Below are 9,820 nucleotides of genomic sequence, written 5' to 3'. Positions count from 1 at the left end.
AGACAGAGTTTCACTCTCTTGTACAGACTGGAGTGCAGCAGTATAATCTCGGCTCACTTGCCCCCTTCGCCTCCCAGGTTCAAGAGGTTTATGTGCCTTGGCCCCCGGAGTAGCTGGGACTACAGGCGTGTGCCACCACGCTTGGCCGATTTCTGTGTTTTTAGTAGAGACAGGGTTTTTACCATGTTGGTCAGGCTGGTCTCAAACCTCTGGCCTCAAGTGATTCACCCACTTCTGCCTCCCAAAGTGCTAGGATTACAGGCATGAACCATTGTACCCGGCCGTTATCTTTCCCTTTTGAATTTATTACAAGCAATTCCAGGGTCTTAAGAATCTCAGGTTCTGTGGTGTGTTTGTTCAGCACTTCATGATGCACTGAATATTCGTAGAATTTACTAAGTAAGATGATGCAGTGTCAAATACTAGAATCATAGTTTTGCATTTTTTTTCTCCTATCTCTCCAGATATTCAGGTTGAGGAATTTAGAAATTGAAGCTGATTTATCTAGATTTAAATTGCATTGGATTGAACATGTTAGTTGTGTCTTGTAGTGAGTAGACTACATAATTTTTGAGGTCTGTTTAATAATTCTATTTTTTGGTCGAGTGGGGCGGCTCACGTCTGTAATCCCAGCACTTCGGGAAGCTGAGGCGGGTAGATTGCCTGAGGTCAGGAGTTTGAGACCAGCCTGGCCAACATGGTGAAACCCTGTCTCTACTAAAAATACAAAGGTTAGCTGGGCATGGTGGCGTGCGCCTGTAGTCCCAGCTACTCAGGAGGCTGAGCAAGAGAATTGCTTGAACCCGGGAGGCAGAGGTTGCAGTGAGCCGAGATTGTGCCACTGCATTCTAGCCTGGGCGACAGAATGAGACTCCCTCTCAAAAAAAATTAAAAAGTAAAAAATTATATTTCCCCCCCTTTTTGTTTCAGCTTTATATTTAACAGGCTTTTTTTTCCCCCTAATTTTATTTTAGGTTATATCTTATTGGTGTGGATGCTGTTGTCTAAATTTTGGTAGCCATGGCACAAGAATATAGTAAGTACTATACCATACTTCATATGACCTACCTGCTTTGCAAAGTGTTGATTTTCTGTGTGTAAGTTTCTGATTGGAGAAATGAAAGCATAGAGACAAAATTTTTAAAAATCTACTTTTCTTAAAGAGGTGAATTCATTTGTTATCTGCCTTTTGAATCTATAGCTTTATATACATATATACTGTAATAGTAATTTATTTCATATTCTGGTACACACAGTATTGCTAAGGCTATTCCCTGTAAATAATACTGAGTGAGCATTAGAGTTGGATCCATATCATTCATCCAATCTATTCCTCGTGTTACAGGGTTGAGGAACTGACTGTAGCTCACCCTGATTAGGAACAATCCCATTTCTGCCTTGTCCATGACTGGCTCATGAACTCTGGCTACATCAGTGAGTGCTGAGTTTACCTGGCCAGGGGGATGGTTTCAAAGATGGTCCTGTAATCCTGTTCTACCCAGCATGGTTCCAATGTAGGTTTGCCTAGATCTTCTGGCAGAAGGCTTCTCATGGTTAAAACAGAGCTGCTTCTTTTCTTCTGGATGTTGTGTCTGGTGTAGCTGCAGCATTCTGGCTTGTGGACTGCATGACAAGCCACACAGGGTGGAGGACAGAGTCCAGAATCACAAGGAAACCAGCCCTGAAGCTTGCCCTTTCCCTGACATCCAAGCATTTGAGCCAATACATTTCCTTTTTATTTAAGCCAGTTTGAGTTAGGAGCCAAAACAGCCTAAGTGATTCACTTAATCTCCATTTTATTTTTAGTAATCCATTAGTTTCTCCCCGGGGGAAATGTGGGAGTAATTGCAAAGCAAGGCAAAATAATACCATTAAATTAAACTGGCAGAGTGTGTTGGTGTTGACTGGCATATTCTTCAGTCTTAACAGTTAGCAGGTAATGATTTAGTATTCAAAGACATGAGAATAAAATATATCACTTTTAGATTGTCTCTTTCTCCCCCCACCCCAGAAGGTTTTGTCTGCTAATCAACCAACTTGGACTGTGAATGCTAAAAAGGGTCTTAGGTACTGGCGAAATCATCCCTTTGTATAGGCAGGTGTATATTTGGCAGTGCAGACTTGCTCTTTGTATTTTCTTAGAATAGTCTATACTCTTCTAATTCCTTATTTGTTTTTGTTCTTGAGAAATTAGTAGAAATATTTTAAATATAAAAAGCATATAAGGCATAACACAAATATCCGTACCCCAGCTCTCTTTTGATTAGCAGAAAAACAAAATCCATATATTTTTTTTAACCTCTCCTCAACACTCTATAGAGAAATCAAATGTTTGCCAATTCCACTGAACATTAAAAATCCCAGGATATTTCTCCCTAATAGCAGTTCCCTTTCTCTTTCCCCAAGAAACCACGATCCTGGTTTTGGCCTTTATGATTCCCATGCATTTGTTTGTGCTCTTCCCACATGTGCATTTTATGATTTTTAGATGCTTTTTAACTTTGGGGAAATGTAAGTGCTATGTGCATTTATTACTCAAAATTGTAAGGGAGCTTAGAATAAATGCAGGATCACTGAAAGAGGATATAAATCTATTCTTACACATTTGTGAAAAGATCTATTATTAGGCATCCTAGTGATCTGTGATAGAATGTTTTAGATTTTGAATCGTTGATGAGTTTGTACCAACATGCTGATAGCTTTCTATCTTATCTACTAGTACAAAGCACTTTTCTCTGGTAATTGGCCTACCATTACCATTGAGCTCACTCTCTATCTACGCCTGTGCAAGTGTAGAGTGTGCAGGATACTGGTAGATCAACTGTGTCATTAATGAGCCTTTCTGAGTGTGTTGGTTGCTGTTTCATTTAAATAGCTCTGTTCATCCTGTAGTCCAAGTGATGCTTCTGGCATCATTTTTCTGCATTATTACAATTTGCCATTATGCCTACAAAATTTACTTCTGTTTTTCTTTGTTTCTTTCTTTCTTTTTTTTCTCCCTAAATTTGTCAGTTTGTCACTATGTTACTTTGTAGTGGTAGCAGTAATTATAGAAGAGGGATCTACTCCTAAGAACTGGCTGTCGGGCTCCACGTTGAAGCAGTACTATACCTCAGTCGTCTGGGAGCCTCCTTGATCTTTGTTGTGCCCTTCTTTTCTTTGTGACCCAATATTGGATATTGGGGATCATTTTATATGACGATCTTAGGGATCATCTTGTTCTTGTGTGAAATGTATTTTTTTTGTTTGCTTTTGTTTTTTTGTTTTGTTTTGTTTTGTTTTGTTTTGTTTTGTTTTGTTTTGTTTTGTTTTGTTTGAGACAGGGTCTCACTCCGTTGCCCAGGCGGGAGTACAGTGGTACAATCTCAGCTCATTGCAGTCTTGGCTTCCTGGGCTCAAGTTATCCTCCCACCTTAGCCTCCCAATTAGCTAGAATTATAGGCGTGAACCACCAAGCCTGGTTAATTTTTTGTATTTTCTGTCCACCTCAGCCCCAAGAGTGCTAGAATTATAAACATGAGCCACCATGCTCGGCCTGAAATGAATTTTAAGTTATTTCATTTTTGCATTCAAAAACCTCATTCCTTTACTATTGGAGCAGTCATATTACCCTTTGCTCTTGTTAGCAGTGTTGCCTCCATGAAACCGAATAGTTAGTTCCATTCAGAAATCATTAATTCTTTCAACTTGGGAACCAAATTACTGAAAAAGTATCAGAGAAAAATTTACAACAATATGATAATTTCTGGGGTTTTTTTTCTGGGTGCCATTTTTACTTAAATGTTTAACATTTGGAAAAAAGTGAGCTCAAAAGATTTTTTTCCCCTTTGTACGTATTATATCCATGTTACAGGAAGGAAAACAATAGCATCTTTTGTTGAAATTATTTCAAGTTCCTATACTTTGTGAATGCATTTGTTGCTGTGTAATATGTTTTGTGTGCATTTTCTCTTTTAAAAAACCTGAGAGTTATAGTTGGGTTTTAAGGGGAAGAGCCTATCGAAAAATTTTTTTGAAAAATCAATTCAGTGATGAACTGATATTACTCTTTTTTGTTTGTTTCTTGTGGAATGAAGTCATCTTCTTTCTTCTATATGAAAGGACTTGCATATTGCATATATATTAAAGGCATACAAAAGGACTTGTAGATATATATGAAAAGTGGTACAAAAACTTGGCTTGTTTTTGTACTGCCAGATGAAATGCTGCCTTTGTGATGAACGGCCCCCTGGGCTGAGGGAACTTCTAGACACTGACTCAGATCTGTAATTAGGTCTTGCCCGCACCCTTGTTGACTTTTCTGGCCATAGACCATTTAGTCTGGAAAAGCAATACATGAATCATCTAAATTGGCACAAATTATCCAAAATGCTACTAAATGTGTTCTACTCTTCTGTGATTGAGAAAATTAGAAAAGGAGACTTGTTCTTTGAAAGTATTATAGAGGACACATATATATTCATGAAAGTAAATTTTTTTTCCCTGGATAGAGTGAAAAGCAGTGGAATACTTGTCATTTGTAAGCAGTTCTGATCTCGTGGGTCAGTTTTAGAAGCTTCCTCCATGCTTCCGCTACTTTCCTTTGTGAGAAGGTAGGAAGTGTGTGGCCTGTCTTCTAGCTCCCATGTATTGCTCCACTTAGACATTCAGTCCTGTCCTGCTGCCTGCAGCCTCTGCTTAACCTCTACAGGGCAATGGAGGCAAAGGAAATCCTGGAAACTTGTACCTGTTTTGCTTCCTCATAACTAGTCTCACAAATCAGTGTCTCAGTATTTAGAATGGCAGTTTGATACTCCTCTCTTCCCTTTCTCAAAATGATGGGTCAGTAGACTTATTGAGACCTGTAGGTAAATGGCAATGAAGTGGGTAAAAGTCATTTTTTTTGTGTTTGCTTAGTAGTAAGTTGACAGTGTTTCGATTTATTTTTTAAAAATCAAAAGTTTTCTTACTTTATCTCAATTTTCTTTATAAGAAAACATTATATTCTAAAGTTGAAGGCATTTATAAGTCACTTACGGATAGACATAAAATGAAGACTTTTCCTAGTTAGAGGACGCTTTTTCGTTTTTTTCCGATTGTTTATCAGGAATCTTTACCAGCACTTATCTCCCAGCACTGCATCTGCTCTAAAGAGAAAAAGGACACGCAAATTTATTCATTCAGCAGCAAAAAGGCCAAATTTTCAACTTGTAATGTGAGTTGGCTTTTTAATATGTGAATAAACCCTTATTTTCATGTTGGAATATATGTGAGCAGGCATCTCACAGGAATGCGTCTTTGGCAGTAAGTAGAAGAAAGCCACAGCTCACTGTGTAATTTTATGTTTTGTAGGCATAACTGCCGTTTTGTGTCTGTGGTTGTACATGAACATGCTTGTGAGTCGGATTGTCTTTGTCAGTATAGGGCACTGCTATTTGTTAGACCCTGCCACTTTCATTTTGGAGTTGTTGAAAATCGCATATTCAAATTATAAAATTATTGTTAGAACATATACTGAGTTAAACTGAAAGACTTTAGAGTAAACTTCTAAGAAACTGATTGGTAAAATAGTTCTTCATCAGTCAGTACCTTTGATAAAATTCCTCCTGAGGTGGGTAGGTGAAGATCTTTTCCCTAATGTAAATTACAAAAACTTCCATGTTAGGGATTTAGGCTGTGTATACAAAGAGTGCCACTTTGACTGAGTGCCATGATTTGTGTCTGTAATTCCAGTACTTTGGGAGGCCAAGGTGGGAGGATTGCTTGGAGGCCAGAGACCAGCCTGGGCAATATAGTGAGACCCTGTCTCTACAAAACATAAAATCTAAGAACTGATCCTGTTTGTTACAGAACTTTCTTGGTACCCAGTTAACCTTTCCCCTAATCTCTTTTTTGCAATTGTAAGCCACGAGACCATGCCTTAGTACCAAAAACAAATCATCCAACTTCATTACTCTTGGTGTGCATTTGTATAAATAATTGAGTCATTAGCCAATATGTAAATGGAGGGGTCTGAAAGGTTGACCTTAGTGGGAATTTAACAATACGTTATGGCTTCAGGATTAACTTGGGTAAATTATTTATTTATGGCAGTGAATATCTTTTGTTTGTGGGTGCAGTGCTGTAAGACCTTAACCAAGACTTCTAGAGTTCTTAGTGGGTCGAAAAATATCTAAAGGAGTTTTATGCGTGATTATATCTTATTCCGTCTAGTAACAGATGCTTTCCCAGTTTTGTGAATGGTAACCCCTGATGATAAAAGCTTCCCACTCTCACTTTTAAAAAAAATTTCCTTTCCAAACCAATTGAATAGAATTAGTCTGGCCTATATTGTTAGGTGTCCCCTTTATGAAATGGAAAGCTTTACTAAACAGCGTGTGCAGAGAGACCATCTGTCTCTATTTCTATCTGAATATTTGGCGCCTTCCCTAAATGTGACGGTATCCCCATTGTGTTACTACACAGTGACCTTAATTTAAAGATGGATAAGCCAGTGTACATTCATCTATTCTGCATGTGTATAGAGTCTGTTGATCGTAAAGATTTAGGCCACGGTGCAGCATTCATTGCTACTATAATTTGATCCTTTAGTTGTATTTTGATGATCACTTGGAATAATGTTCATTCAGTTGTATTCGTTCAGAGCATCGAGAAAAATCTCATTTAATACACTATTCTCAACAAATGTTAAAAATAACTGTTAAAAAATAATAGTAAAAAAAAGTAGAAAATGCGTGTAAACATAAGACAAAAATGAAAACCACCTATAATATTACCATCCAGAATTCGCCGTTACTAACATTGGATAATAATAATCTTCTCACAGAATACAGAGCACACCATCAAGAAGGGGCAGGGGAACCCTATGCCAGTGGATTAATAAGCGACTACCTGGAGGTGATGGCAGCCAGAAACTCTTAAATACCTATGTATGGTATGTGTTAGACTTAGTGTCTTCTAGACTGCCAAGTGTTAATGTTAGCCGCGTTCATTTTATTACAAGGTAAAGGAAAACACCTCTTGAAGGAGAAACTGTCCTATTCTGGTTAACTTTTGTTTCCATTGATTTTTAGGAAGTGTTTTTCTTATGCAGGTCATGTTTCTCTATGTAAGCATGAATTTTCCTCTTGATTTACCTCCCCCCCCTCCCTTCCTCTCCCCTGCCTCCCTCCCTCCCTTCCCTTCCCCTCCCCTCCCTCCCTTCCTCCATTCTTCCCTTCCTCTCTTTCTCCCCTTCCTCCCGTTCCTCTCTTCTTTCTTCTTTCTTTCTCCTGTCTCTCTTTTACCCAGGCTGAAGTACAGTGGCATGATCTCAGCTCACTGCAACCTCTACCTTCCAGGTTCAAGCAATTCTCCTGCCTCAGCCTCCTGAGTAGCTGGGATTACAGGCATACACCACTATACCCAGCTGATTTTTTTTTTTTTTTTTTTTTTGGTATTTTAGTAGAGAAGGGGTTTCACCATATTGACCAGGCTGTTCTTGATCTCCTGGCCTCAAATGATCTGCCTGTTTCAGTTTCCCAAAATGCTGGGATTATAGACCTGGGCCACTGTACCCGGTCTCCTCGATTTTTAAAAAAGTTTTTGTAACACATCATATCTGTCCCTTGCCACATCCTATCTGATGTCCCTCTTCTCTTGTCTGTTGCCTTGTCCATCCTACAGCAGCTTCGCATAACTTAACAATGCTACATTGTAAAATTTAAGGAATTCTACACTAACATCTCTCTGATTATTCCACTAACATTCTCTCCTCCTTTAATTTACAATAACTTGGGATAGTGTCTGGCTTTCAAATCATTACATTACAAAGGTTTATGTAAGTAACAGTCATCTCCCTGGATCTGAAAGTAGTTGTCGTTTGTGCTGTTTTGATGGCTTCCAAGCACTTGTTTGTTGGTTTCCTTCTCTGATCAGAATAACTTAGTATGCCACAGCCCTCTTAACTTCCAGTGGGCTTCTTTTAAGTGTCTGTGCTTAACAGAAGCTTTCTCTATGAGCAATAATGCACTTAAACCACCAGTTGGCTAGTGATGATCCCCAGTTTCTTGTCCTGAAGCCATTGTGGTATAAACAGAGCAAATAATGAGAGCTTCTTCGTCACTGCCCTCTCTTTCAAGTAAAGAGTGTAAAAGTTGTTTTAAAGGAAGTCTGCATTTTGTGGTCTCATTCAGTTTTGGAACAGTCTCTGTTTAGATTTTAGCCTGGAATTCTTTTTGAAACTCCACCCCTGGAAGAAAATGATTTTTAAAAGAATGTGTTTCAGCAGCTGTTAATGTTAGCAAGAATATATCTTTCGGTTCTACAACAGTAGCTTGCTGGAATACACTTCTGCAGTTGCAGCCCCTCCATTGAGAGACTTGATTTAAATTAGGCAAATATTGCTAAGTCTTAAATTATAATGTTGTATTGTTGGAAAATGCTCAAATTTTGATTCACTGGTATTATAATGTGTTTTTAATTTTAGGCATCACATTGAGATTTTAGCATTTAAATACCTGAAGGAAGCAATGAGCAAATTTGTACTTGTTAAAAAATATTAGTAAGTAGCAGTTGTATCTTTCTTGCCTGTTTTTCTTTATGGGATATTTAGATTTTGTGTGATCATATTCAGTAGTTCTGAACTCTTGTCTTTTATGCACAATGCTAGGGCTGTGCATTGGTTGATTTTCTTGTACAGCTCTCATTAGGTTTATTTTGGTCACCTATTCTCAGCCCTAATGGTAGTGACATCCCTGTTTGTTTACCTCTTGGATCCTTACCAAGTTACAACATGCTTTCTTTATCCTTGGGTTACTTATTCTATTAAGTTTACTATTTCTTTTATTTATTTACTTATTTTTTTTCAGGCAGTCTCGCTCTTTTGCCCAGGCTGGAGTGCAGTGGCACGATCTTGGCTCACTGCAACCTCCACTTCCTGGATTCCAACGATTCTCTCACCTCTGTCTCCCAAGTAGCTGGGATTACAGGCATGTGCCACCAGGCTTGGCTAATTTTTGGTATTTTTTTTAAGTAGAGACAGGGTTTCACCATGTTGGCTTGGTTGGTCTCAGACTCCTAACCTCAGGTGATCCACCCGCCTCTACCTCCCAAAATGCTGGGATCATAGGCGTGAGCCACCGTGCCTGGCTAAGTTTACTACTTCTGCACAAAGAAAAATTGATAGGTTTCTGTTTTAGATGAGCAATTCCAATGTAATGTCTTTTCAGAGGATTTAGATAAACTGTTTCAGTTGGCCTCCCATTCCTCATTCTCATTCCTTCACAGTGGGCTTTTTCCCCTGCATGTCCATTTCCTTCTTGGTTTTTTCCTTGAGAGAGAAGTTTTACTTTCTTCTAAGTGGAGGATGGTAATGAAATCAAGTTCAGGTAAAGAATGAAATGGTGGGCCAGATGTGGGAAAAAAATGAGAGAGAAAAAGAGTTCAGGTGAGGAATTTGTAGTCTTAAAAAGTAAAATCTGTCATTGCTTCTTTAACTGTTTTTGTGAGACCCTGAATTGGACCAGGTAACTGCCATTTTCTCATCAGGGTCTGAGGATGGCATTTGAGCAATAGCTAGCTTGTCAGTGTTTGTTTTCATAATGTATATTCAGTTAATAGTTTGACTTCCTGATTTGTTAACTGCAAGGGGAATAAAAGGCTCACTCTCTCCTTTCTAATTTTCTACCAGATGAATTCCTCCTTTATCAGTTCTGAGAAGAGGCTATGAAATAATTCAGACAGTTTTGATTTTTAATAATTGAATCTTCTCCGCCGGGCGCGGTGGCTCAAGCCTGTAATCCCAGCACTTTGGGAGGCCGAGGCGGGTGGATCACGAGGTCAAGAGATCAAGACCATCCTG

At 38.7% G+C, this 9,820-nt stretch overlaps 1 protein-coding gene across 8 annotated transcripts in view; it reads left to right on the top strand.

Moving 5' to 3' along the window:
- SIPA1L1 (signal induced proliferation associated 1 like 1) overlaps positions 1-9,820 on the top strand; it is a 393,891-nt gene that overhangs the window by 185,024 nt on the left and 199,047 nt on the right. For all 8 annotated transcript variants that reach the window (XM_017528750.2, XM_037738573.1, XM_017528748.2 and 5 more), the window contains one exon: positions 975-1,036. The gene's annotated coding sequence lies outside the window, so the exon portion shown is untranslated. The remainder of the gene's footprint in view (positions 1-974; positions 1,037-9,820) is intronic.

This window comes from Cebus imitator, unplaced genomic scaffold, assembly GCF_001604975.1.
Source record: "Cebus imitator isolate Cc_AM_T3 unplaced genomic scaffold, Cebus_imitator-1.0 Scaffold54, whole genome shotgun sequence".
Taxonomy (NCBI): domain Eukaryota; kingdom Metazoa; phylum Chordata; class Mammalia; order Primates; family Cebidae; genus Cebus; species Cebus imitator.
This window is presented reverse-complemented; position numbering and strand designations above follow the sequence as displayed.